We start from the raw sequence: 7,371 nt of genomic DNA, 5'->3' as shown, positions 1-7,371 counted from the left end.
CATGCATAATAAGGACATGGTATTCCCCCTTACAGACACCATCAGTTTCACTTTTTCTGAACAGCTCTGTCAAAGAGAAAGCAAAGAACACCGCAGAAGAATAGTGTGACACTTCAATCGCTGTCAAGCTGTCATGAGTGGACCTGTTAATTATTTTATAAAACAATAATGACGTAATTATAGGATGTTTCGTGGACATGGAAGATGCTTCTATGAGTAATGTATTTAATCTTTTAATTGAATTTTATTGTGTTCACTCTGTTCTGAATGTATCTAACGGGGAAACGAGTATACTGGAGGATCACACTGATGTCATTTGCTCACTCAGTACTCAGTGTAGAGTCTGTTTGATATCAAAATGCAGCTACATCTGATTACTGGGTCAGTAAAGATTTTACAGGCTTCAATCAAATGTTCTCCAAGAAAACTAGAAATCATATTTTTGTACCTATATGATTCTTTCTTTCTTTCTTTCTTTCTTTCTTTCTTTCTTTCTTTCTTTCTTTCTTTCTTTCTTTCTTTCTTTCTTTCTTTCTTTCTTTCTTTCTTTCTTTCTTTCTTTCTTTCTTTCTTTCTTTCTTTCTTTCTTTCTTTCTTTCTTTCTTTCTTTCTTTCTTTCTTTCTTTCTTTCTTTCTTTCGCACTGACATGAATGAGGCAACCAGGACTGCTTCTGTAATATATGCTTTATAATCAATGATGTAGTACCCAGTTCATGTAACAAAATAAAATGTTGTCAAAAATGAGTCTTATAGTCATTCCTATAAGAACAACGCTGTCCCACAGACAAACATTCAAGAAACCTTTTTATGTTTTTTTTAGTCCAGGTTTTTTTTTTCTTTTCTTTTTTTCGCGCTTTGGGGCTATTTTTACAAGTAAGGTGTGCATTTTCAAAACTCTTAGTACAAAAATCCAAACTGATCACACTGATCACGCTTGAATTCTTTCAAAACCCGATCCCATGCTTTCATTACAGGTGTACACATTTTCAGTCCACATGATTGTTTCAAAACACACGATTGTTGTAATATGGAACGAGAACATTTGGTTTAATCACCAAAACACAACAATATGATCTTCTTTCAATTTAGTACTTTTACAGCTTTTCTCAATTGATTTGACACATTTCTCCTGTTGTAGTTGCTCTCAAAACAATTAACACAGCAAACTAAACACACTCTTTTGTGTTGTGGCTAAACATTTCAGTATTCACTGCATAATGAAGCACTGCATAATGCATTTATCAAAAATGAAAAGTAACATCAAAACTACAAGTGTGCTCTCTGTTGATTTGATAACAAATTCAGCTAAATACATGAATGAAAATACATGTTTTTTGTGTTCTTTAACCATGTTCTTCAAAGTTCTTTAATGATCAGTTTAGTTGTATAACAATGGGTTTTCGTCCAAAAAATAACATGTATAGATGTTGTCTCTCATTTACATCTAGTCAAAGAATTTAATCAACATCACAGCATGTATTTTCACGAGTCATGCATCGTGGAGAAAAAACAAAACCTGTGTATGCTGGATCCATCCTTGTGGCAACCTCTCCACTGGCCTCTTCCATTGCTTGAAGAAGACTTACTTGGTTGTAAAGGTTGCGATCATATACTGGAAGGAGAATATGCAAGGAACACCATCCTGAAATGTGGATGATGCTCAAACCAGTGATTTCACAATTCCAGCAATGAATTGTGAAATTGGAAATTGTCCCAAACAACTACACAATTCCCTCAATTTGCTCCTGATCACCCTGCGGAAAGTGGATTTCATTGAGGGAGTTTAAAAAGCCTTGAGAAAGCCTTAGAAGCCCGTCTGTATTGTGCAGGCCAAAGACAGTGTTGTGTGCCACAACACCAGTGGACTGCAGCACTTGCTGACCAGGGACATTGACTGTGGCATGATGTTTATATTGGGCTGAACTCTCTGTCCAGCTTCCCTCAAGTAAAGCCCATCATTTATGACACGGTCAATTAGGGTGGCTCTGATTTCATTTGAAACCTGTCTGTACTTTATCCTTCTACCTCTCCTCCCTCCTCTTATACCTCCCTCCTCTTATCCCCTTATCCTCTGTCCAAGTCTTCTTATATTTTCTTCTCTTGCCGCCCTTTCCACTAATACCATTGCCTTCCACACTACCATCTCTTCTCCCTCTTCCTCCATCCTCAACTCTTCTTGCTCATCTCCTCTTCCTATACCATCTACTCCTTTCCCCTCATCTCTTTCTACCTCTTCCACTGTTCCTCTCCCTCTCAATATTACCCGTCCTCTATCATCTACAAAACATCTCACTCTTACACCTCTTCCTTTTCCCATTCTTCTTCTTCTTCTTCTTTTTTGTTTTGGTTTCCTTTTCCCCTTTTATAGATTTTGTCATTGAGATAGCTATGTAAACAATTAGAAATTTTGCATTTCCTGTGTTGTGTTGTGTGCATTACTAACTCGGCAGATATTTATTTGGGGCTAATTGAGAACATTCTTACGGAAGCGTATTGCATTCACTTGAAAAAAAAATGTACTCTGTTTTTCTGAATTAATGAGTTAATTATCTCAGAATTACAAGATCATTTTTCATGGATTTTTTTTTTTTGCTCTGTTTTTCTGAATTAACGAGTTAATTATCTCCGAAATACGAGATAATTTTTCATGGGAAAAAAGTTTTTGCTCTGTTTTTCTGAATTATTGAGTTAATTATCTCAGAATTACAAGATAATTTTTCATGGAATTTTTTTTTTGCTCTGTTTTTCTGAATTAACGAGTTGATTATCTCAGAATTACGAGATAATTTTTCATGGAAAAAAAGTTTTTGCTCTGTTTTTCTGAATTTCTGAGTTTTTGAGATAATCAAGTCATTAATTCAGAAAAACAGAGCAAAAAAATAAATTCTATGAAAAATTATCTTGTAATTCTGAGATAATTAACTCGTTAATTCAGAAAAACAGAGCAAAAACTTTTTTCCATGAAAAATTATCTCGTAATTCTGAGATAATTAACTCGTTAATTCAGAAAAACAGAGCAAAAACTTTTTTTCCATGAAAAATTATCTCGTAATTCTGAGATAATTAACTCGTTAATTCAGAAAAACAGAGTAGATTTTTTTCTTCAAGTGAATGCAATACGCTTCCGTACATTCTAAGTGCAACTGAGAATTTAACAAATAACAGAGTTTTGTTTGTTGTGTTTGGAAAAATGGTGCACAAATGATTGTGATTTTTGTAAAACCAATTACAGTAAAAGAGCCGCAATTGTTTTTATATATCTAGAGAATCTTTATCTATAGAAATCAATAGGTGTAGTAAACAATTCATTGTTTAACCATTAAGATCAGTTGGATTAAATAATAGAAAAATTTATAAAACTGAACTAAAAGAGATGCAAATCAAATGTTTGATAGTAAGTGCTTTATGAAAGGCAGTTACTCTGAATTAAATGTTTATATAGAAGAAACACTAATTTTGTGTTGTGAAAATGATACTTTGTGATTTTGTGTATTGTACTAACACAATTGAAAACATGCTAATATGTTTGAAAAAGTGCACTTTTGATAATCTGGTGTGATGTTGGTACTAAGAGTTTTGAAAATGTAACACATGCTTGTGAAAATTGCGCTAAAAATGTTTCTTTTGAAAGCTACATTTAATCCCTGGAAGAAAAAAGTAAACAAGTTAAATCAATCATGAACAATGAAGAAATTGTTAAATTGAGAACACATTAAAACGGTTCTAGACTGTTTTGTTAAAGTAATAGTTGTTAAAGTTTAAAGACATTGCTGAAAAAATGGACAAGCCTGATGAGTTAGCAGTTACAGGGGACTGATAAGCATCTCTGAAAATTGATTATCCTGCATAATCTTATATTTTTTCTTTTAGTATCAGCTGATTAATTATTTTAATCCAAACAATATTAGATTATTATAGTAACGGTTAATGTAGGCAAAAAGTAGGGAAATATGGAAATCAATCTAGAACAGGGAATCCCCACAAACGTCTATGTTTGGGAGCCCAATCACCTCCAAGTGGTAACAGAATGAGCCAATGAACAGTGAGATTTGCAGTGAGTCACACCTAACATACAGGTATAAATATGACCGGCGTTACTCACTTTATTCATGTTTTGCTGAGGAGCCAAGACAGAATCCTGGTCATTCAGCAGTGGTTCAGGGCTGTGGCAGGGGGGACGTAACGTCTCCGTTCCCTCCTTTAGGAAACGGGGGTTACATTAGTAACCTAGATGTTCCCATTCAGTCAGTCACGTTCAACGTTACGTTGATACTGACGTATTAGGGACCCTATGGAAAGAGCCACAGCCACTGAACTGTGTTGGAGATGCAGATGCTGACAAGCTACGGTGTGCCCTTTTGGAAACTGCTCTCACAATGTCGTAACCTACCCAGCACCTCAAGTAAGCCAGAGGGGTAGTCCTCCATAGCAAACGGGATGGAAGGGACTTACTCTGGGGATGGTTGGAGCTAATGTTCCTTAAACGTGACATACATTTCACTGGGAAGAGTGCTTTGGATCTCAATTCCCATTGTTTTCAGCCATGACCAGTGTTGTTAACGCTGGGGAAGCATGCCCAGTCCAATGGAGAGGGACGCTACGGAAACCACTCCCTGCCCACAGGGGAGATAAGATCAAGTCAAGTCAAGTCAAATCAACTTTATTTACACTGAACAAAATTATAAACGCAACACTTGTGTTTTTGCCCCCATTTGTCATGAGCTGAACTCAAAGATCTAAGACTTTTTCTATGTACACAAAAGGCCTATTTCTCTCAAATATTGTTCACAAATCTGTCTAAATCTGTGTTATTGAGCACTTCTCCTTTGCCGAGATAATCCATCCACCTCACAGGTGTGGCATATCAAGTTGCTGATTAGACAGCATGATTATTGCACAGGTGTGCCTTAGGCTGGCCACAATAAAAGACCACTCTAAAATGTGCAGTTTTATCACACAGCACAATGCCAAAGATGTCACAAGTTTTGCTTTGCTTTGCGAAAACCAGTCAGTATCTGGTGTGACCACCATTTGCCTCACACAGAGCAACACATCTCCTTCGCATAGAGTTGATCAGGTTGTTGATTGTGGCCTGTGGAATGTTGGTCCACTCCTCTTCCATGGCTGTGCGAAGTTGCTGGATATTGGCAGGAACTGGAACACGCTGTCATATACGCCGATCCAGAGCATCCCAAACATGCTCAATGGGTGACATGTCCGGTGAGTGTGCTGGCCATGCAAAAACTGGGATGTTTTCAGCTTCCAGGAATTGTGTACAGATCCTTGCAACATGGGGCCGTGCATTATCATGCTGCAACATGGGGTGATGGTCGTGGATGAATGGCACAACAATGGGCCTCAGGATCTCGTCACAGTATCTCTGTGCATTCAAAATGCCATCAATAAAATTCACCTGAGTTCGTTGTCCATAACATACGCCTGCCCATACCATAGCCCCACCGCCACCATGGGCCACTTGATCCACAACGTTGACATCAGCATGCCGCTCACCCACACGACGCCATACACGCTGTCTGCCATCTGCCCTGTGCAGTAAGAAACCAGGATTGTCATCAGTGAAAACAGATGTCGCATCACTCCGGCGAACAGGAAGGGGGCCAGAGCAAATTACAGTGTCTGGTGTCTCTATTTTCATGTTACGTGTAATAGAATCGCCAATCACTAGGGCACTTTCAACAGGATCTCAATGAGTGTATCACTGAGTGGGGAGAACCTGTTTGATGTTCTAATCGATTTAGATTAAAGCTAGCGATGTCAGATCAATGTGACAGACAATATTAGATAATATCATATACAGTATATATTGATGATTAAATTATAGTAAACAATGTAAAGGCCAGGAAAGATTGAAAATAGAATTAAAAAACAAAGCTATGCGGAGCAGCAAATGCAATTCACTCAGGCAGACAGGAAACGGCTGAGCAACAGTGAAAACCCAGTTGTGAGGTCTGTGTGAGCTCTTACTTCCAATTACCGTCATCATGAGGTTGTTTCGTTTGCCTGCATGTTTGGATTGCCTTCGAAGTGGATTATTAAAGACTTTTGAAACTTGATATTTATCTTGTTGTTTTTCCTTCAACCTTGTGTGACAGAGGGATTATCTCTCTTTCTTTTGTTGTTTGATTAACATTATTAAAACAGAAGGTATATGAGGCTACTGTCACTTTAACATCTAATGATGTCACCTTATATTGACAAAGATCAGATATTTTCTTAACTGTTTAAATTTAGTTAAGACTGTGTTTATGTGTATACTTGTTAAAATGGCATTTTGACACAATTTTGTGATTATTTGCTCTAGACGACACGAAAGATAACTCAATTTTGTACTCGTGTGGTGTCTAAGCGTGTGATTTCTCTTGAGAACTTTCTGTGCGCGCGCTTCAGGTGTCTATCGGATGAGAAGTTAAACCGAGGTCCTGACTCTCTGTGGTCATTAAAAATCCCAGGATGTCCTTTCGAAAAAAGAGTAGGGGTGTAACCCCGGCATCCTGACTAAATTTGCCCATTGGCCTCAGTCCATCATCATGACCTCCAAATTAGAGGGCTGCATTGGGATTGAGTCCCGCCGGGTCCCGCGGGACCCAACGCAAATCTCGCGGGAGCGGGCGGTTTGAACTTTGCTGCGGGCGGGAATGGGCGGCCAAAAAAAAACCCTGCGGGATCGGGAGGTAGCCTAACGACATGATGGAGATGTCAATGATGTGGAAAAGAACCTCAAACGGGCTATTTACTAGCCTGGCATGCCAGACCTACATCAAGATGTTAGGTCTGGGAACTCTCCATTGACATGCCTCAATCCGAGGGGCGGGATAAACGGTTACCTTTCAAAATCCCTCTGCACGCAATAGGATGACGCTACAACCAACCAGATCAACGAACGGTTGTGGATGAGTGAGTCCCATGCGTTTTTCCACCAGCGGAGCTAATTAATATATTAAACTTTTGCCGTATCAGGTCGGCAAAACTCCGAACACATCTTCCTTTTTTAAGAATGACTTAAGTGACGTTTTCTTAACTCACAAGTCCTCCAGAGTCGCGGCCAAAGCCGATTCGAAAGACCGCTGCATCTTCATTGTTTTCAAGTAGCAGGGAAATCACCTATGGAAATCACGCGGAACGGCATGAACTGTGCCGTCATTGTGTTAAGCCCGCCCGCCGACTCTATACACGATGTGATTGGCCTGACCAGTTTTTGGTTTTTCCAGCTCAAAAGCCTATGGAGAGTTGCTAGACCACACTGGCTGCGAAATAATTTTCGCTGCCGCTAGGGTGCGTCTAGATTTCTAGGCTAGGTATTTACAGCACAAAACCTGAGCAAGGCAAGTCTGACATTTACTATTCATCTT

This window comes from Rhinichthys klamathensis, unplaced genomic scaffold, assembly GCF_029890125.1.
Source record: "Rhinichthys klamathensis goyatoka isolate OS25496 unplaced genomic scaffold, OSU_Roscu_1.1 h1tg000554l_1, whole genome shotgun sequence".
Taxonomy (NCBI): Eukaryota; Metazoa; Chordata; class Actinopteri; order Cypriniformes; family Leuciscidae; genus Rhinichthys; species Rhinichthys klamathensis.
This window is presented reverse-complemented; position numbering follows the sequence as displayed.